The sequence below is a fragment of the Mesoplodon mirus genome, assembly GCF_964341445.2.
Source record: "Mesoplodon mirus genome assembly, chromosome: 9".
Classification (NCBI taxonomy): domain Eukaryota; kingdom Metazoa; phylum Chordata; class Mammalia; order Artiodactyla; family Ziphiidae; genus Mesoplodon; species Mesoplodon mirus.
The window spans coordinates 45799724-45823070 of NC_138985.1; the positions used below are offsets into that span (position 1 = coordinate 45799724).

Here is a 23347-nt window from a genome sequence, read left to right on the forward strand (position 1 = left end):
GATGGGGACAAGAAAGCTCCAAGCTAAATACAGAGTCACTACAGCATAGCCACTAAGAACACAGATTTAGACAGTCAAGATCAAATCCCACGCTCTGCCATTCAATAGCTGGAGCTAATACTTAATCCTCTTTGCCTCACTGTTCTTATCTGTAAAGTAGGGTAATAAGAACACCTCTCTAATAAGGCTGTTGTACATATGTAAATAATAATGATGATGATGATGATACACAAAAAGTACTTACCATCAGCCTGAAAGTGTTCAATAAAGATTATTATGTTCATCATTAAAATTCTTATTTCCTTTCATTTTCTTGCTATAATTATCTTTCTCTTCATCTAGCCTTATTTTAACTGTTTTGGGCTACATTGCTTTTAGTAATGATAAACTGCCTCAAATTAATGCTTTTTAAAATTAAATAGGATTCAAATAACTTAAAATTAGGTACACTAGTTCCTAGTAATAGAAAAACATGATAGTTTGGGCAATTAAACATGTCAATATTTATCTATACCCCAGTTGTTCTAATTAGGCCCTTTCAGATACAGGAAAGAGATTTGGATAACGTGCTATTACAAGAATATATTTTTCTGGAGGGGCAAAAAGATACAGAAGGTGCAAATTCAAGAACTCAGTCCTACCTTGCCATATAGAAACATGAACTGGGTGGTCAACAGCCGCAGAGACCTCAGCAACAGAAGGTCAAATATCGCTGCCATTGGCAAGGCTCTCAGTTACTTTCTCCGTCTCTTCTTTTTGCATGTCTCCTCTTCTTATACTATTTTAAGCAGCACCCTCATCTTCTACCCTATGTCCTTTATTTACCTAAGCTTCTGCTCTTTCATGGTTTCTGCCATTCTGTATCTTAGCTTACACATGGCCGTCATAGTCTGAGTATTTCTGCTGACTTGAGCTTCAGCTTCCACTGCTAACTGATACCTATCTTGTTTTCCTAATTCAAATTGCTGACAGAAAGATGCTGATTGACCCAGATCCCCTTTTCACACCAGAACATGTCAATCATAGGTCACTAACCAGCCTATGTATTGACTGCATTGGTTAGCTTCCCACCTTTTATCTAATTAGCTGTGTTATAATAGGTGAAATCATATAGTACAAATAAGTCAGCCTACTACTGCCCCTTCAGCAGGATCCTTAATGCAGTAATTCCATTATAGCTCCCTGTGAGTATGGCAAGGTACTGTGCCCCAAGAACTTAAGACTTTAGAATTGTAGGGATGGCCAAGGCTATGATGGTACAGTTCACGTCAGAATAAAACTATTTTTGGGCTTCCCTGGTGGCGCAGTGGTTGAGACTCCGCCTGCCGACGCAGGGGACACGGGTTCATGCCCCGGTCCGGGAAGATCCCACATGCCGTGGAGCGGCTGCGCCCGTGAGCCATGGCCACTCAGCCTGCGCGTGCGGAGCCTGTGCTCCGCAACGGGAGAGGCCACAGCAGTGAGAGGCCCGCGTACCGGAAAAAAAAAAAAAAAAAAAAAAAAAATAACTACTTTCTAACCCTACTGTCAAGATTACTTTTAAAAATTAATCATTTTACTCTGTTTCAGTTAGAAAACAATTTATGTACCCACTTTTTCTTACAGATTTTCTGACTTATAATGGTAACAATATCCTGTTTGTATAGAATTTTACAATTATCAAAATTAGATTTAGCTACATATGAAAGACAACCCAAATTGACAGTGGCTTAAACACAAAAGGTGTTATTCTGTTGCCTAAAAGAAGTATGGAGGCCAGCAATCCAAGTATGATTGTTAGTTCCATAAATTCATCAGTGCCTTACCTTCTATGATCTTTTATTCCAATATCTGTAGAGAGAGGAGCCTCATCCTCATCAAACAAAATGGCAACTAGAATGCTAGCCATTACATCCATGCTCCAGAAAGTAGGATGGAGGAAAAAAAGAAGAGCCTCGTCATCCCTTTTAAAGAAGTATAATACAGTACTACCTCTTACATCTCATTTACCAGAACCTTGTCACATGACTGCACAAGGCTGTAAGGGAGGCTGAGAAATATAGTCCTTTAGCCGAATGAATATACCCTCAAAATGAATTTGAGGTTATACAATTGAGAGAGGAAAAAAATGGATGTTTGAGGGATAACCAGTGGTCTTTGTTACCGTCTACATTTTTGGATATTCAAGTGCATCCACATGTACTCCTTCCTGACAAAAAGAACACACTCCCCCTGCAGTGGAGACAACCCTAAGTCTTCCCCAGTTACTGTGCTAAGGACAAAGTCTAAACACTCTGAAGAAACAGAACAATAAAAATAAAACCTCCCACACTCACTGGCTGAAACAATTATAAGATCCAATTTGATAGAAGTGAAAAGTTACCCTGCCCAGCAGTAAAGTAAGTTTCTTATTTGGCCCCTCTGGAAGCCTCTGGTTCTGCTTTCTGGGAAAACACTCTAAGCATGTTCTTGGCTTTTTCCCCTGAGAGAGTTACCCACATCCACTAACATCTACAGACATACTGAAGTAGGTCCTGGAGAATATGACCTTCTTGGGGCCTGCCCAGCTTTTGCCCACTTCCAACTGGGATCCAAGGTTCACTTGAGAGATTTAATTGTCAAAGGGTGCTGTAGACCAAGTCTGGGGTCCCGTGGCCAATATTATTCCCTTAAATCTTAGTAGGCCTCTTATGGATTTTTTTCATTAGTTCCACATGCAAATAACTATACTTATTATTATTATTATATTTCAGTCTGGCAACTCTCATCTTTTATTTACTGTCTTCTTTATCTATCACCCTCTCTCTCAAATGAGTGGTGGTCATTTAGACACTATTGGAAAAAATAAGCTTGGGTGGGAAAATGTGAACTTTTAGTTCCCGTTGTCTGTAGAGAGCTCTTACTATAAGGTTTGGTGGCACAATTATCTCTTACTAATAGTGGCACTTTGCAACCATCACTTACAATTGCTTTAATTTGAGCTACAGAAGAAGGGGGCTTTCTCAGATCTTCGGTACCTCAAATTACAGGACTCAAAAGCAATTTATGCTCTAGGCTTCTCAAGGAAACTCTAAGAGAAGTGGTGTTTCCTTCTCTCTCTGCTTGAAGTCTGGCCTATTCTGAGCTCATCTCACAGTTTTACAAGACTTTGCTAAAATGGCAAAAAGTACCCAACACAGACACCGACATTCTGAATTTTTCCTACCATTTCCCCTTGTGCTTTAGCTGCAATTCATATGTGGTTTGTCTTCCAAAGGACAACAGATAACAATGTGACAAATAGTTTCCCATCCTATAATAGAGTTATTAGTTGTCCAGTCTGCAATATCTGAATTTTCACTATATAAATGCCTCCTCACTACCAAGACAGGTCCTATTTTCAAGTTGCTATCACACCCTACCTCCAGATGCTAAATTCTGTACTAAGTAGGATTCAGTTTGGCTGTGGATAAACAAAAAAAATTAAAAACACACTACTACATATAAAACAGATAACTAATCAGGACCTACTGTATAACACAGGGAACTCTACTCAATACTCTGTAATGACTTAAACAGGAAAAGAATTTGAAAAAGAATATGTGTGTATGTATAACTGAATCACTTTGCTGTACACCTGAAACTAACACAACATTGTAAATCAACTATACTCCAATAAAAATTGAAAAGAAAACAATATATCAGAGTGTTAAACAAGATAGGGTTTGGGTTTTTTTTTTTTTCTTTTCTATCACAGAGAAAAATGCTAGAGGCAAGTATGCTAGAGAATCTGCTGGAACAAAGGGCACACATGCTTACTGTCCAGTATACTGAAGATAATAGCTCTGCCGAGAGCAAAGCTCAGGCATTCTTATCACCCATTATAAAAATTTTTGTTCCTTAAATTTGGGGTTCATCTCCCGTAATGCAACCCACTGTGGGTGCCTGTATCATCTGACCCTCTTCATGTTGCCCTATGGGAATTGCAGTTCAAGGAACCAATACAAATGCTTGTGATCTGGCTACCGCTGTTACTGTGAGTAATAAAGCCTCCTGTCTCTGACCAGGAGTCCCCTGTCTTCTACCAGCATCCATGGAACTGTGACCGGCTAACATGTTAGCTTGCAACTAGGGCAAAATCTCAGACCCTTCACAGTTCTTGACTGAGAAAAGAGACAGTTAATATTATTTCTGTTTCCAGGGTGAAAATGACACTGGTAATCAGAGTCACCTCAAATTGCACAATGAGAAGAGTTCACTTCTTCTCACCCCTCATCCATTGCTCCACCCATAGCTGCTCCTGGGGAACCAGAAATGGTCTTGGGGAAAGTTGGGGAAAGTGGCTATTTGTCTTAGAAGTAGGACTGGGATTAGGATGGTGCAAGTATGGTTGCCAGGGTGCAAAATTTAAGGAAGTACTCGGTCTCAGGTGCCAAGGCTGCCCTTGCATGAGCCTGAGAGTCAGTGCCTCCTTAAATATGATATCCTGAGACATCATGCTGGCTGAAATAGGCCGGGCACAGAAAGACAAATACCCAATCTTCCATTCCTCTAGGGGTCTAAAATAGTCATGCTCACAGAAGCAGAGAGGAGAACGGTAGATGCCAGGGGCTGGGAGAAGGGGGAAATGGAGAATTGCTGTTCCTCGGGTGTAAAGTTTCAGTTACACAAGATGGATAAGGTGTAGAGACCTGCTGTGCCTATATACCATACTGTACACATAAAAATGTGTTAAAAGGATAGATATCATGTCAAGTACTCATATATACGTATATATTATTTAAAGAATGGCCAGTGCTAGAACTTGAACAATAAATAATAACTACTAATATTTCAGTGTTCAAAAAAAGATCACTTGGACAGCCACATGTGAAAAGGAAAATAAAATTATTCTATTTGGAATGAATGGTTCAGACTTTCCCCTTCCAGAGCCAAGTAGTAACTGAAATAGGATCTTGATTTTCAGGAATCAAAGGTCTAAGGCTCATTTAATTATCTCTCCTTTTATAAGAGACTTTCTTTCTGAGTTCTCCATCCAGTATTTTCAATATATGGGAATGTAAACAATTGCTATATTTATTATATATTGGCCAACAATTCATCTTTCTGCCAAATGTACATTTAGAGAAATTTGAAGTTGTTTTAATAAGAATTTAAACCATTTGTGTTTCCATATACCAATTTATGATTCCAAACACATTTTTTTTCAAAGTTAATATCCTAAAGTACCAGAACCTGTACCTGTCATTTTCCCATAAAGTTGGTATTGGGATGCATCAGTTTTATTTGAAAAATATGTATCAGACTTTGAGCCTCACTCGCCTCACCTGAATACTGGCCTTGATTAGAAGTCTCCAGATCTAGCACCTTTCTTTTCTGACTTCAGATTCATACCACACATGCCTTTACACTTTATGATCCCACCAAAATTGTCCTCAAAACCTATACTCTGGGGCTTCCCTGGTGGCGCAGTGGTTGAGAGTCTGCCTGCCGATGCAGGGGACACGGGTTCGTGCCCTGGTCCGGGAAGATCCCACATGCCACGGAGCGGCTGGGCCCGTGAGCCACGGCTGCTGAGCCTGCGCGTCCGGAGCCTGTGCTCCACAACGGGAGGAGCCACAACAGTGAGAGGCCCGCGTACCGCAAAAAAAAAAAAAAAAAAAAAACCTATACTCTGAAATAGATCTAAAATATATTCACACCAGCATCAAATAACTGGTACCATCTTAACACTCTCCTCCCATGACTATTAGAATTTCAAAAGTAACATTTTGCCAAAGGAATGCATAATAAAAGTAGAATCTCAAGTGTTCTAACTAGAATTTTACCCTTTTTATGGGATATTTGAGGGAGGATTTCTACTTGCGAGGAGCACTGTTAAAATATCTTTATGACATATAAAGATCAGACCACTCCATATTGTCAGCTACCTGCTACGTTTATCCCTAAAGTCTACAGTCCAGTATATTAGGGTTATTAATCACAAAAATAATCTTTTTTTTTTTTTTTTTGAGAAATCCTGTCATTTAATTAACTCCAGAAGCAGAGACGACCTTATTTGTCCCTTTAAAAATGGAGGCAAGTGAAGGCCGGAAAGGCACTTCCATTTGCAGTCATCCTCACTTCGTTGAAGAGATAGGATGAAAAGAAAGACTTCACCATCAGCTTGCTGGTGCTGGGGAGAAGTCAAGTGAAGACAAACCCCCAATTCTCTGTCTGCCTGGAAGCCGCTGGCATCTCCAACCAAGTGCCGTACAAACGAGCCTTTGTACGCACTCATGATGGGGCCCTTTGAAGCTCTGGCATCCTGATTGGCAACTTTTCATATCTGCCCATCTCAGAGCATGGGAGTTTGGGAAACGAGAAGGGGAAGGACCAAGAGAAGTAGACAGGAGTGGCTCCGAGCCCCCCGGGTAAATATGCATGCTCCCTTCTCACAGAGATAGCTTTTCAAAAATGAAAAGGGAGTGTCCAGCTTCATTTTGAATAAAGATGAGGAGATGACTCTCAGCTGTCCACACACAACAATACAACTGACCACTACGGAGTAGCCAGAGCCTTCCATCCAAGGTAGACCAGATGGAATTTCTCTCCCAGACCAGAAGTACATGTTCCTCTTCAAGAATGTTTACCCTGCTGGGGATGGGGACATTCTAACAATACCCACAGTTTTAAATTTCCACAAAGAATACAGTCACAAACTTTCCTTCAGGACAAAAGCAGCTTTACTTTTCTGAATGCTTTTCTTAATCTAATTATATTGATGAAGGATGGGTGGCCCTTTGTTTTGAGTTTAGGATTATGAGTTTGAAACTCTGAGGCCCAATTTTTGTTCCATACCTAACTTCTTGTGTGGGCCTTCACTAGCAATTATTTCCTGTCTTATTTTTCTGAACTATTAAAGGGGCTATGGTGATGGCTGTGGGCAAGGAAGGAAGATGGATATATATCTTGTTTTAAATATTTTCAATTGATTCCAAGGCAACAGAATATTTATCAAGCATCTACTCTCGACTTAGCAGAAAGAGGAAAAATAGAAAAGAAGAAAAATATAGGTCCCCTGCATTCAAGAAATTCCTAAAGTAAATGGCATGGCAAAACTTAAGTATTCAATATAGACACAAGAATTAGCAAGGCAGTATCCAGTCAAATACATAGTTGGTTAATGTTAACTATAAATACTGTAAGAATTTGAAAAAGAATATATCATTATTAATGGGGTTAGGCTATTTGGGATAGGTTTTAAAAACCAGAAAGGACTTCAGATCAATCACAAGAAAAAAAAATATATATATATTGCCTTGTCAACAGGGAAGGTGGTTTAACAAAAAGGTAATAATATCTTTCACACATAAAAAAAGTACCAAATACCTTTATCATGGTGAACATCAAGGTTTACCAAAATATAATCTGATTCTCCTCAGTAATTCAAAGATATTAAATTTAAAACAAATGCTTATTAAGAGATAATTTGCTGAATTACTAGGGAGGTTATAGCAGGCTTACCACATGATAAGTGACTTTTAGGACACTGAGCCATTCCATCTGGTCCACAGACTCCTAACTTCACCCAGAAGTATTTTTTACCTACTGTTTCTTCATATTTCTGTCTTACATTTACCAAATGGCAGCCTAGGTTAAGGGCTATAAAAACTAAACTTGACCATTTAAATGTTCGTATTTCATCCAGTAACAAAGTCATTGAAAGTATATTTACATGAAAGATATAGCAACATTTCTCCCATTTTTCTTGTAACTTTGTTAGAAACCAGCACACGCCTCACTTTGTGCAGATTTGTGGCTTGTGAAGAGAAGTCCTTTTCTTCTATGATTGTTAGGAGTTTGCCATATTTGCAGTGTTCCTGCTCATGTTATCTATGGGTATTTACTTGACACAAGTAAGTTGAATATATATTACAAAAGCTTCCAGTGGAAATCAAACATAATTTGAAAGTATAAAGTACATTCAACTTTGTTGTTGAATGTATTGCCTTCATTTCCATTTTTATTGATACTCTTCTAATTTCTTCCAGATCTGTGGTATGTGAACCAGGGCTTATTTTTAAGACTGAATAAGGCAAAACACAAGCCTAAAATGAAGTGCCTTACATTTACATTCACAGATCTGCTAATGATTACATATCCCAAAGGTCACCCCACTATGTGCCCTAGAGATGCAGCTGTAAAACAGAAAGAGAGATCTCATCAAATGGAATATGTAAGTTCCTTCTGCAGATTAGATTTTATTCATAAGTCAAATTCAAGACCAGAGTTATTCATCACAGTGATCAACCACAGTTAGTTAATTCTAGAGACACCTTCATTCCATTAAGGACACTTGTCAACTCCTGTCTGACACCTATCTTGACAATGACCTCCCCTAATGCTGAAGACGATAAACTAACTCCTCAGTATAAAAGATAGGTGTTTGGAGTCAGGAGCAATTTTTAATGGAGAGAGCAATAAAGAGGGTTTTGTAATTTAAAGATCTATGTGGCTGTTTCCAGCCAAGATGAAATAACAGGGTCTGGATTTACCGTCTCCTGTAAAGCAGCTTTAAAAATGGACAAAATATATGAAACAATAATTTTCAGACAATGGACCTCAGGCAGCATAGAATGTGCTGGGTCTTCGTCGCTGCACGCAGGCTTTCTCTAGTTGTGGTGAGCGGGGCTACTCTTCGTTGTGGTGCGCGGGCTTCTCATTGCGGTGGCTTCTCTTGTTGCAGAGCACAGGCTCTAGGCACGTGGGCTTCAGTAGTTGCAGTGCGCGGGCTCAGTAGTTGTGGCTCACGGGCTCTAGAGCGCAGGCTCAGTAGTTGTGGCACATGGGTTTAGTTGCTCCGCGGCCTGTGGGATCTTCCCGGACCAGGGCTGGAACCCGTGTCCTCTGTACTGGCAGGCGGATTCTTAACCACTGTGCCACCAGGGAAATCCCAAAGAAAGGGTTCTTGTAGTTGCCCAGCTTCCTACCTGGATTGAGTTTCTAGGCCAAAGCTCAGGGAGCTGGAACTCAGGTGAGCCTGGTAGAGTACCTGAGATGAAGAAATAAAACTAGGAGTATGAGGAGGCCAGGAATTCACAGGCAGATTCCCAAAGAAGAGAGCTGTATATATACACACCACTACATATAAAATAGATAACTAATAAGAACCTACTGTGTAGCACAGGGAACTCTACTCAATACTCTGCAATGACCTACATGGGAAAAGAATCTAAAAAAGAGTGCGTATATGTATATGAACAACTGATTCACTTCGCTGTACACCTGAAACTGACACAACATTATAAATCAACTATACTCCAATAAAAATATTTTTTAAATAAAAAAAGAGAGCTGTACAGAGAGAGAGAGAGAAAGCACTCAGGAGATCTGAAGAGGACCCCTTCTGAGTCATCAGCTGAATTCTGACCAGCACATGAGTGAGAGGAAACTACATGAGTCTGGGGGAAAAAAAACCACCTAAGGGAAGAGTCATCAGAGCTCATACAGAGCATGAATAGATTGTGTTCCCCTCAGTCAAAGTGGAAAAACTTGGTAATTCATGGTACGTCAAATTGAACATGCAGAAGGGTATCACCTCAATAGTGGGGAAGTTAGTCTTAGACTAAAGGCTGTTCTAATCCCCCCTAACAGAATTTAAAATCTACATGGTTGAAATTATTTCCCATCTTCGGGGATGGTTTTCTTTCCATCTGGCCCTTCAATAAATGTTCATTAAATGACTGTAATGTTGAATAGAGATTTTGACTTTGTCGAGATCTTGGTGTCTGACTCTCCCGCTATACAAGTGCAAAGGAAGACACAGGTGAGAACCTCACAGAAGTGGAACAAGGCATATCATTCAATTTCTACTTTCTCCTCTACCTTGTTTGCTTTCCATTTAGCAGCAGATGAGTCCAATTCTGAATACAGTAATAAAATCTAATATCCCCATAAGTTCAGCAAGTGTTTAGGGAACTTGTGAAGGCAACACTGGAAACTGTTTACTTCCTCATTTTGAACAGACAATGTACTGATTGTTCAGTTGCATTACTGCATCGTCATTATGCAACTGTCCACATAATACCATTCAGGCACTGCACCTCCCAGAGACCATGCTGTTGATCTTTCTACCCATGATATTTACTCCCAGCTCAATTTCACCATTCATTAAACCACAAATTTGATAAGCTTAGCAATATTGCTATTCAATTGTAAGTTAGTCTTCCAAGGTTGGTCTCATAAGGCTTTTGCTAAAAAAAGATTTTTATTTTTTGAAAGGGAGACTTCCATAGTCTTACTTGGAAAGTAAAAAAACAACCAAAGTTGTGATTTCCCATAGCATTTCTCAGCTGCTGTGATAAAAAACCTTATGTTCTCAGAAAAGCCCTGGTGACACGATGCTAAGTTGGCAATACTCTCCATCCCAAACAAGCATATGATGGTACAAGATCCTGTGACAATGTGGCTGGTGTCCTTTGACTTCTGAACCCAGTTGCAATGGCCAGAGAGTGTCTTCGGACTTCTCCCTTGGTGGATTCTATTTTGAGGGACTGTCTGGGAGAGAGTTGCCTGCAAGATTTCAGGAGCTGCTTGGATAACATCTGAGTCCAGATGCTCCTCTGCCAACCCTCTCACTGCTAGTAACCGTTTACCCCTCTCTGAGGGTCTGCACAGGATGAGAACAAGCCTTAGGTTGGAACCACATTCTTCTTCGTTGATATATAACCATCTGAAGAAATGTCAACAGGTGGCTCTATTACCACTGTCCTGTGTGGAAAACCACATCTTCTTAGGTCCTTCCTGGATTTAGCCATAGACCAGAGAAAGTCATAAAGTCCAAATATAAATCATATAGGGAGTAAAAAAGAAAAAACTCAGATACCAGTCCTCTCTGGCTTTAATTCAATCCAGCCCTTATGAGTGCCTATGACTTTCTGAGGCAACTGTGTGAGGCAAGAACAGATCAGAGTCTGTTCGCTCCAATCCAATATGGTCTGAAATGTTACACTCTCTTAGGCACTTGTCGATAACACTGGAAAGATATGTCTTCCTTTTTCTATATGGTGCAACTAGCACTCTCTCTTGCAAAAGGAGAGGCTCACACTAACCCATTTCTAGTTAAGACTTCATTCCAGGGGCACAGGGTAAAAGAAAAATGTAAGAACAATTAATCAAGCCCAGAGTTTAAAATAAATTGCCAACTTGATTTGAGTTTCTTCCATAGATTTCTTAAAATGTATTTTTAAAATATCCTGGAGATTTTTTAGAGCTTAGTGCCTTTGATGGTAAAGAAACTTTCATCAGAAGTGTGGCATTTTCTTCAGTTTCACTTCATGTTTTTTTCTTCTATTAAATTGTAGTAACTTTAAATGTAAACTCATTATTTTAAAAGATCATATTTATATAATTGTATTTCTATCCATCTACTCACCCAACTTTGTAGATAGATGTAGATATAGATAGACATAGACATAGACATAGATAGACAAAGACAAAGATATACATAGATACACACATAGAGAGATGTCTGGAATAATTTTCACCTAATGTTACTTACGGTGATTTCAAGGTAGTAGAATTTGGGTGGGGTTTTTTTTTCATATCTTTACACTTTTCAGTGTTTCTTAAAAGGGTTCTGGGTTTTCTTTGGTTTTGTTATTTGGGGTGATTTTTTTTAAATTTATTAACATCTTCCTGTTTTCAAATTCCTGTTCAAAATACTAGAATAAAATGAAACGATGTTATTTACTCCTCAAAACATTTCCATAAGTTCTACCAAATAGTAGCTCACATGTTCTGTAACTATCAGAACACACAACTGTGGGACGCTCAGTCTGTACAACACAGGGGTACCCACATGTGTGGTGACACATTTACAGTGTAAACGAACGTTGGGTACCTGTCTTCTTTGAGCTAGCTCCAAGAAAATCACCCACAGCCACAGAGCAATCGCTTCCTGTCGCCCAACCTATTTAAAAGTGATTACAGGGCTTCCCTGGTGGCACAGTGGTTGAGAGTCCGCCTGCCGATGCAGGGGATACGGGTTCGTGCCCCGGTCCGGGAGGATCCCACATGCTGCGGAGCGGCTGGGCCCGTGAACCATGGCCGCTGAGCCTGCACGTCCAGAGCCTGTACTTCGTAACGGGAGAGGCCACCAACAGTGAGAGGCCTGCGTACCGCAAAAAAAAAAAAAGGTATTGCAATTAGGTGGGGAGAGGATTATGCTCTTCCTGAAGGCGTGCTCCTCCATGTTTCCAACCCAGTGTGAATTCTGAAGCATGTGGGAGTTTGTCCCTTTTATTTGCTATCTTCTGCAGATAACAGACTTCATTTGTAAATTCCAGGAACTCTGATTTGGGATCAGATCTCTAAGGAAAAGTCTGTTCATCTGTAAAGATGTTTTTGTGTGTAAGACTCTGATAAAGAGTCTAATTGGCTCCATTTCTTTTTGAACGTTCTGTTTATCCACCTGTTTATCCTGGGAAAACTGACATGTTTATCAAATTAAATTAAACAACTACACAGTACAACAGACCAATAAAACAGGGGTTTCAGGAGGAGCTACAGCTCTGCTGGCCATTGGTTTGAGTTGAATTTGTCTTACTTAAAAGACTCATATTCAGGAGTTCAGGGGTTGAAAAGAGAGAATTAAATTCTCATAAAAGAAAGGGTGCATCATTAAACACAGGTATTAAAACGAAGTTTGTTATATGAGCCATGTGATCCTGACAGTTTCATGTAAATCACCATAACGAAAATGCAGTAAGCATTCATGTATGTAACAACATTTATGAGCCTGTTTTAATCTGACTTCTTTAATACCATCAGCAAATAATCTTTCAGACACTTGAGTTCCAGACTTGCTGCGGAATAGTGCCCTCTGCTGATCACACGGACGCACTACGTTATGAGAAAAAAATCGATAACATGGAAAAGAACAGAAGGAAATAGAAGGAAAGAGAGGGAAGGGAAGGGGGGAGGTTAGAGGAAGAAAGGAAAAGGAAATTTTTTAGAAAGGAAATGCAAAAATAAAGAAAAGAAATAAGTACAATTGGGATATATAATCTTTAACTGAGGCTTTGGCGTACATTAAAAATAAACTATGTTTGCCTCACGGTTATGATTATTTAGTAGAGATTGTGTTTTCATTGCAGAAAATGTTTGCCATACTTGAAAGATTTTTAAAATGTTATTGTTATTGAAAACTGTTCTGAAATTGTCTGGTGATGTTAAATTAATTTGGAAGATTTTCAAATTAATTTAAAATTTAATTAATTTTAATTAATGAAATTAATTAATTAATTAATTAATTTCCGTGAAATACCAACTAACCTAATATTAGTTATTATTTAAAACTAATATTATCCCTCAGTGTCACCCCTGAAGCCAAGATCCTCACATTTTAATGGGCTTCAAGAGCCTCCTAGGGAGCTTGTTAAAATTACAGTTGACCAGGCTTGACCTTTAAGAATTTTGATTCACTAGTGCTGTGGACTTAGGAATCTGTATTTTAATATTTACACCCAGAAGACCATTATAGTATTTTAGTTTGCTCAATTAGGAACCCAAGGGCCACTGTGGACTTCGTGCCTCATTCAGGGTGCTAGAACCCCAACCTCAATGCTCTGGGAAGGCTTACCTTACCCAGGTGTCTGTATACCATCATCATAACCATGACCATAGTCGCCATTAGTTACTGAATATTTCCTATGTACCAGGCACTATCTTCCTATTTTCCTTAGACAGTTATGGCTTTGAAAATGCCTTCTTTCTTTTCAGTATCAAGTTCTGCATAAAAGGGGCCTGGACCATGCCTCGCACATAATTGACCCTCAATGAATGTTAGGTTTGCTTCCCTTTCCTTGGGTCTCTTGCCATTCTAGGTTGAAATGGCTGCTTAATTATATCAGGCCCTTTCATTAATCTTGGAAAATCCCTAGTGGCTCAAAGTTCAAGTTCTGGAGAACCAAGACATCATTAACTGACTTCTTAAGAGGTTTTAACTTCCTTCAAAACATTCTGAAAGCTGCCGGCTCCCAGTTGGTCTCTGGAATGCACTGAATTTGTGCCTCTTTCTACTTTCCTGTCTCTGGTCTACAGCTACATTCTGGTCCTTCACCTCTGTGTTCTTTATGTGCTGAGATAAAGAGAGTCAGCAGAGAAACTGGCGAGGTTGAGTCCAGGTTGAAACCGATCCCTTTATTTCATACAAACAAGGAACCTGATGATTTCTCAGTAGCACCATTAAACAGACACTGACAGGTTAGAGGTTTTCACAGTATAATTATTTCACACCCACTTTTATGCAACTAGTATATGTAGTGTCATCTGTATCATATCAAACTGGTACATTTTAACAAATAAGTTGAAAGTGTCTGGCTAGTGGAATGAACAAGAACCCAGAAGAGGTTACCAAACTGAGCTGAGGAGAAGTCATTTAGGTACAAGTTGCATAAATTAAACTCAAACTGGCTCAAAGGGAAGAAGGATTTTTATTGGCTGATATAACACAAAAGTCAGGAATGGTACTAGAATTAGGCAGGGTAGATTCCAGTTCTCAAAAGATGTCCTCAGAAAGCTCATGTCATCCCTCTAACTACTGTGCTTTCCTCTGTGTTGCCTCCATTCTCAGACAGGCTTTCTCTCCGAGAGGTGTTAAGACATGGCTCCTAACAATCTCAGAAGGAGAGGCAGAGCCCCCTGCCTAGCTGGATCACTTGCCCACCCGTGAAGCAATCACTGTGAACAGGAAGAGAGCACATGCTGACCATGCGGGGGTGACGTGCCTAGCCCTCCCGGAGCGGGTGGAAGCTCCAGCTGAATCCCATTGGTGGGAAATCGGGCCAGAGACTGGCAGGAAAAGACCAGCGTGTACCAGTTACATGCACTCTCTTGGAAACATACGGAAGACAAGTTTTCAAAAATAAAGAAGAAAAAGATTTGTAACTCCATGACCTAAGCATCTGGAAGTGAATGTGACTCGACATGGCTGGAGAGGAAGAAGAGAATGCTGCTCTGATTGAGCAACTGCAAATCTCAAAAGAGGAGTGGAGAGAGGAGGAAGCTGAAGAATCCAGGATGGCTACACAGAAACAGCAACAAAAACAAACACAAAAGCATGTTCATGTTACGAAGACTAACTTTCAAGATGTAAAATGTCTCTATACTTCTGTGGTCAGTAAAATGCACTTATTACTGATGTCTGAAGCAAAAAGGTGGTCAAAGATACTAGACTGATTTCTAAGGACAAATGTTTTTCTGAAAGACGTAAAGAAGGAATTCCTGAATTTCTATTTAGCCTGTTGTCTCCTTAATTTTAGCAGAGATGACTGATTGCCACCCAAAGGCTGTTTTTATCTCCAAAGTTACAGAAATCAACTTTCACTGAGGTTGGAATGCACCCAGTCAACGACTGTATTTTCAGCCCCCTTACAGCTATGTGTGCCCATTTGACAAAGTTCTGGCAAACATGAATTAACAGGTTATTTAAAGAAAGCTGGCTCAACAGTAAGTCACCTTGCCCCTCCTACTTCCAGCTGACTGGAAGATGGAGGTGTTGGATGGAGCTCCAGCAGCTTGTTGGACCTTGAGGCTGAAAACCAAATATGAGAATGACAGAGTAGAAAGAAAGGAAGAGCTGGATCTCTGCTCACTTGGAACCCCCTTTACCTCTATTTTGTTGAAAGTGCTGTGATTTTATGTTTCCTGTTATTTACAGCCAATTGTAACAAGTAAAAAGATCTTCTGATTGAAACATTTTGAATCCACTTTGGTAAGTTGAGATAAGGAAAGAGATTCATTTGTTCAAAACAGCCAAGTATTAAATATGCTTTTGTGACCAAGGCCCTGGTGGTTGAAGCCCCTGCCCTAGAAGGACTTATACAATTATGTAATGACGCCAAATTAATTAAATATCACAGCAGGGAAAGCCCAGCTTGGGTAACTGAGACGTGAAAGTAAGATACGACGATAATAATCATGAAGTATAGAAAGATGCAGAAAAGTTGGATGTGAGGAATTCATTCTAATTCTAGTTTTTCCAAAAGGGGAGATAACTTAGAAATAGTAGCTTTGTATGGCAAGGTTCCAGGACAGACTATTAAAAAGAAGGTTTCTAAAAAATGGATAGGGAAGAAGTGACAACCGAAAGGCATGGCAGATTTACTAAAAAACAGTTATAAAGAATTACCTTTATTTTCCTCTTTGATAAAGAAATGCAATCCATGGATGTTTCAGCAAGGGTTTGGTTGAGATGTTTCATAATACTCTTTCGGAAAAGGTGGAAAAATTGAGCTGAGTGTTCAAATAACTAGGTGAATTTTTAACTGATTGGAAATTATGAATGGTTCTAATTAAAAGATAGATATCAATCTAAATAGAGATTTCTACTGGCAATTCACAGGGGTTTCCTTTGTGTCCTGTTAACTCACTTTCATCACTGCTTTTGATGAAGCTACAGAAGGTCCACTCACAAAACATAGAGGCAACATGAAGTCAAAAGAGACTCATTGGATTAAAGATTTAGAATTCAAATTATTTAAGTAATGGGCTCTAAGATAAACATAACATGGATGAACATAATATACGGATGTGAGGTCCAGATTTTAGAAATAGGAAAGGGGGCAGAAACTGACTTAGCAGTATCTATTTAAAAATTCAAAATTTTATGTCACAATTTTAGTAGGAACTAATAGGATACTATGTCCACACCTGCTCCAAGGTGAATTCATTGTTCGGCTGCAATATCAAAAGCAACAGACAGAGGGAAGTGGTCAGCCCTCATCTTTGGGTCTGAACCACACATTTTAGTAGAATTAGAGACAAAATAAAAGAAAAATTGAACAGCCAGGAGGTGAGAGGACTTGAAATCATCTCAGAGGGAGAAGAGTTGAAAGAGCTGGGAATATGAAGGCTAAAACGAAGCCTGGGGAACATCTGACAGTTTCTCCAAACATTCGAAAGGGGGAGTTGGAATTGGTGGCCTCAGAAGCAGAACCAGAACCAAGGGATGAAAATCCCAGGGAGACAATTATCAGTTGAGTAGGAAAAAAAATCGAAGAAATTTCTGTTAGATCTGTACAAAGGCAGCATGAGCTGTCTCAGGGTGTGGTGTGTTTCCTCAAGAGATATTTAAGGAGTGGACATTTGCACATAGAAGGGATATATATCCCTCCCAACACTGAGGTTCTGTGATATATGCTTCTTGAAGTATTAAATGTTACCTGGATTTTAGCTTATAAAGCATCTAATTTCAATAAATAAAAAATAAAAAGATCACTGCATACTAAAAAAAAAAAAAAATAGGGAAAAAAAAGCACCTGATTTCTGTGAAAGCAGACCGTGAAACTCAGGTCATGACTAAAATCCCTGTTGAAGGTGTCAGAATCTGAAAGGATCTTACTTATTTGAAATACTAACCATTCATCCACATCAGAAAGGATCAAGCCTGCAAATCTGTGCATTCTTTGGCACCACGCATTTTTTTTCAAAGAACTTGCTCGAAACCCATGGTTCCAAGAAATCGTATTTCAAAGGAGCAAAGGAAAGCAGTCCTTACCCAGCAGGAATGATCTGAGCGCATAATGACAAACTATATGAATCCTAGGGACTGGTTCGCCCAGCACCTAGGAATTCAGATGATACAAAAGCATAGACGGTTGCACCTGGGGGATGATTACAAACTTAGAGGGAACCATCCAAAGCAAAGAGAGGATGGACAGAGGCTGGTGACAACTAAGAATCAATAAAGAGAGAAAATGCAGAGTGATTGAGGTGGGGAGGCTGATAAGTGATGGACAGACTCTGCAAGTCAATCTTACCTAAAGAAAAAATACATACTGGTCATCTCCCTCTTGTTAGGGATCCTGAGAAATTACTCATACATTCAGTTATTCACACATTGGTTATTTGGTGACCTCCCTAACAGATTATATCAGGACCTTCTTTTGTATCTCCTCCAGAACGTCCAAGCAGGAGACAAAATCAAATCACAGATTTCTGTCAGTGCCTGGAATGACTCTGCCTTTTCCATTGGAAAGCACCAAAAAGCATCCCTAAGTGGAAAAAAACAAACAACAAAAAACAAAAAAACCTCTCATTTTGCAAGTATGGGAGATCTAAACCAAATGAGTGGCCCTACAGTCAAACAATACTACTTTCCTAACAGAAAATAAAGAAAAATTCCAAAGGCAAATTTGTAGGGGAAAATGTCTTTACTGTTCAGATCAAAGCCACAACTTATTCAGCCATCATGAGAACACACACTCCAAGTTTCTAAAGCAGCCAGTAAGCTGAATCATTGCAGATTAAATAAACATGCTGAGTTGAATCAAAAAGTAAATAAAAGGCCTCTTCTGACATAAGTTTGTATTTACAGCAATCCTGTGACTAAAAGCAACTTAACTTTGGACCATTAAAACAAAACAAAACAAGACAAAATAAGGTTCCTCCAGTTTACATTAATTATACAATGTATCCAGAAACCCAGGGCCTGACAAAAGTCGTAAAAAATCAGTTGATAAATCAAAAAGTATTTTTAGCACAAATGCAATTTCTTTTAAAGTTAAGCCTATTTTCAGACTAATCCTAAGTATTGATGAAAAAAATTGTCCATATCATATGGCACCAGTGATTGTGACAAAAGTTAGTGACACTATTATATGCTGATTTTTAAGAAATTCAATGTCATGTAAATGAAAACATCTCTGGTTATTTTGCAATTAAATACTATAGTGGAATTAAATAATGTATACCTCTAAATAAAATAAATTTATGTCATATACCAATATTTAGGGAACAGTTTGATCTGACCCCTCAATCTTCAATTACAGGGGGTTTTTTTAGTCTCAAATAACAATAAAAAGAAGAAAACAATATCAACCCTTGAGGAGAACACGCTTGAGAAGTCTGTTTTAGACTCTCAGATCAGGAAAACTGCCTTTAGGTGCCAGGCAACTTAGTGCTCCCGAGATGCAAAGATGATAAATAAGACATAATCAACTGGACTCAACAGGATTTAGCAAGTGAGGGAATAGAAGACCCTGGTCCCTACTGGGAGACAGTGTGCCATAGGTCCTTAGAAACTCAGATTCTGGAGTTATAAATGTCTTTTTGAGTGTAGTTGAACATTAAGTCATTGAGAATTTATACTGAGGAAGTGATAATGTCTGATGGGCAGTAGAGATTGTAAGAGGGACGAAACTGGGGATACAAACCCAGGATGTGGTCTACTGCAATAGTCCAAGCAAGAGAGGCTAAGCATCTAATCTAGACACTGGCAGTTAATACAGAAAGGAAGGGATAGAAACAGGAGAAACATCTGCAAACTCACATGTTGGTGGCTTTGTTGCCATAACAGTACCAGACACATATAGTGCCCTAGATACTGTCAGTGAGCCTTACTTTTTCTTGCACAATCAGGCAAGTAGACTGTATTGCACTTATTCCTTAGAAGTATCAATCACAGAGACTTACTAATTTGTCAGTCTTCAGAGCTGAGAACTGTCCTAGGAGAAAAGTAGGTATCACATAAATATTTACATGTATACCTGCATACCAACACTCAAAGAAACAGTAGCATGAAAGCAATCTTGAAAGTGCTCAGATGTCACTGCACATATATAATAATCTGTACCCTCATACACGTTACTGCACACTTTTGAAAGCTTCGAGGATTTCAAAACTCAATCCCACGGGCTTCCCTGGTGGCACAGTGGTTGGGAGTCTGCCTGCCTGCCGATGTGGAGGACGCGGGTTCGTGCCCTAGTCCGGGAGGATCCTGCATGCCGTGGAGCGGCTGGGTCCGTCGGCCGTGGCTGCTGGGCCTGCGCGTCCAGAGCCTGTGCTCCGCGGTGGGAGAGGCCACAGCAGAGGGAGGCCCGCGTACCGGAAAAAAAAACAACTCAATTCCTCAAGCTGTTTAAATGCTATTTCCAAGCAAAAAACAGCCCAAGTTGCTTTTAAACTAGTTCCATATTGTTAAGACAAACTCTTAGCACAGCACAACCATCTTTTCTAATTACACAATTTAGACAATAATAACAAAGCTTTTGCCTACAACTCCAGCGTGAATGTAAGAAGAATCTTCTGTCCACAGGATAATCAAACACAACTTTCAAGTTAACACCATTGGCAGTCTTCCAGAGTAGTTTTTCAAGCTTCTTCCTCATTTGTTGGGCATAACTGAAATCAAGCATTTTAGGAAAAGGTGGAAAACACATTTTCCTCTTTGTCTATGAGCCTTTGATAATTGCTTGAAGACTGTCCTCTGATGGTTACCATACTTATGAAATGGGAGGGCACTGTTGTTGACAGTGTCAGGAACAAATGTTCAAATGTTCAAATGAACAAATGCAGGTAGCCTTCAGGGGAAGAGGCATCTTTCCTTGATCCTCACTTTGAGGAGGGTTCCAGAGAACATCCTTGACTTCTCTCTCTTACCCTTGTGTTTGCTCCTTCAGAAGAAAGGGAGAATAACCAATCTGATGATCCAGAGCTAGACATTCATAGGCCATGTTTTACCACTGGAGGATTGCAACAGCTCAAGAGAGAGAATTAGTGCAGATACTTCCTCTTTCTCGACTCACCCTTAGAAAAGGTGTGGCCTCTTTCTTCTTCTACTGCTTCCCCATCAGTGGTTAGCTAACCTGGACTGTGCTTTCTCCAAAGTCTGGGAGAAGGAGACCGTTCACCCTCCTTCCACTCTCAAAAGTAGTAATAACTGGTCTGTGGGCTTGTTCCAACTGGACACTGTACTCTGCTCTGCCTACATTGTCTTCACTCACCCCTCCAACAGGCATTCTGAGCATTTCTGTTCTAAGATTTAGATTCAGTGCAGGAGGAAGAAGACTTCGCTTGAACCTCAAGCCTAAACCACACTCTCTTTAGCCAAAAAGCCCGGCATTGAACGGTTTTTAGTCCTTGCCCTAATACTGTGCCACATCACTATTCAGCTGTTTGGTAATTTTCATGTGCGTTCTCCATATGAAAACCCCATGGGAGGAAATGCACATGGCAAACCAAACCCTTGACCAAAAGCCTACTCTGAAAATAGATGCTCTCAAAATTTAGTAATGAGAAATGTTGATGATCAAATGAGAATGTGATTTTCAAACTGAAACAAACAAACAAGTTTATTTAGTATGTTCAATTTCTACTTTGTATTATAATTTGAGTACTAAACTCCAAGTTACTTAAAAGCAGGAAACTTGTTTCATGTTTTTAATTTTGAAAAATCATGTGTATGTAATTTATTTTTAAATGCATAGATAAGATATTTTATATACTGGGTGGGGTTTTTAATGCAGTCTTTTTTTTAACTTTTTTCAAAGTTCTCCCCATTCTATCTTTCTCTGTGATAATATTACACATACTTCATAAACCCACTTTTACACATGTATACATTGCTGGGCATCCACTTTTCTTCTAGTTCTTTGCCATTTCCAGCAACTTCACAACAAACATCTTGTTTTTATATCATATGTACTAATCTTCTTTTTTCTTTTATATCTGTGGGCTAGATGTACAGGAGTAGAATTGCAAGAAATAAAGAGTGTTTAGAACTTTAAGAGATCCTATCAGATATATTGGCCAATTTGCTATAATAATTCAGACATGTATCAGCAATTCATGAGTATTCATTTCCCTATGTCCCAAGCAGCAGACTTTTTTTTTTCATATTTGTCAGTCCAGTGGATGTGAAGTGATATCTTGATTGTTAATTTGCATTTTTCTTACTAGCAGCCAGGGTAAGCATTGTGCATATATATCTCGGTGACGGAACTAACACACCCAAGAAATCTCCCTTCATATTATTTGCCCTTTTTCTTATTGGATTGTATTTCTTCTAGTCATCAATTTGTTGTTGCTTATGATATTGTCTTTCTATCCAAAAATATGGTAATGTCTTTCCATTTATTCAGATCTTTTATGTTCTTTATAAATCAATAGGAATTGTTTTTCATCTATATCCTATGCTTTTCTTGTTAATTTTATTATAAATATTTTAATATTTGTCAATATCTTAGTGGAATATTTTTTGTATTCCACTTCTAGATGCTTACTGTTAACACAGAAAACCTATTGATTTTTGTATATATAAATTATACCTATACATGTATTACACTCACAATTTTTGTATTAATTCTTAATTTTTAAATGTAATATCTTGGCTTTTTTATCATCAGCAAGCATGTTTTTGATACTTTCTTTCCTATGTTTATATTACATATTTTTAAATTTGACATTAAATTTAATAGGGAAATTTCCATCTTTTTCCATGATCTGGAACAGTTAGTAATACTGGAAATATATGGCTTTTAAATTTTTTAACTTTTTAAATAAACTTTAGAGTAAAACCATCTGATCTTGGTGAAATTTGGGGGGATAAATATTTAGTCATTTTTCCTACGTTTTCTATGGCAAGTGCTTCACTTGATTTTTCTGTTATTTTCTTGGACCAATTTTTGATAATTTATATTTTGATAGGAATCATCTGTTAAATCTAGATTTTTTTAAGCCTTATGGGTATAGAGTTGCACGTATTCCATTACAGTTTTTAAAATTCTCCTTTATCCCATATCAAATTATTCACAGATAATATAATGCCTGGAATTAGCTGCAAAGTAATCCCCCCCAAAATGGGTAGGATATAGATAAAACAAAGCTGGCTTTGTGTTCATAATTTTTTTTTTTTTTTTTTTTTTTGCGGTACGCGGGCTTCTCACTGCTGTGGCCTCTCCCGTTGCAGAGCACAGGCTCCGGATGCGCAGGCTCAGGGGCCATGGCTCACGGGCCCAGCAGCTCTGCGGCATGTGGGATCTTCCCAGACCGGGGCACGAACCCGTGTCCCCTGCATTGGCAGGCGGACTCGCAACCACTGCGCCACCAGGGAAACCCTGTGTTCATAATTTTTGAATCTAAGTGATGGATTATTGCAGGTTGAACACTTATTCTCACTTGTTCTATTTTGTATTCTTCTGAAATTTTTTCATAATAAAAAATTTGCGAATGAGTTCTAATTTTTGTGTGTGGTACTAAAGTTACTTGGGCACATCACTGAACTTCTTTCTATGCTTACTATCAGGAAGAAAATCACATTCAAATGTTTTGCTAGTGACCTTCTATTAAGACTAAGACCATCAACTGTGAATTTCCCATGCCCCTCCATCTGCACGCCCAACGCACCCCAGTGCACACACCACGTACTTCAAATATTTAGCCTGAGAGAATCCTCTTTGCCTTCTGTTTTGGATAAAGAGGACTTGTTCCTCTTTATCCAAAACTAACTCCCTCGACTGTTTCCAAGAACCTACCTAATTATCCTTTCAGCATTTTATATACATTCCATACATCTCATCTATATTCAAGTAGCCGCAGGCTAACATAGCTTTGAAAATAATTGCAC

At 39.0% G+C, this 23347-nt stretch overlaps 1 long non-coding RNA gene across 1 annotated transcript in view; it reads right to left on the reverse strand.

Moving 5' to 3' along the window:
* The window catches only part of LOC309810847, a 439519-nt gene that overhangs the window by 253862 nt on the left and 162310 nt on the right, over positions 1–23347 (reverse strand). The gene's annotated exons all lie outside the window — the stretch shown is intronic.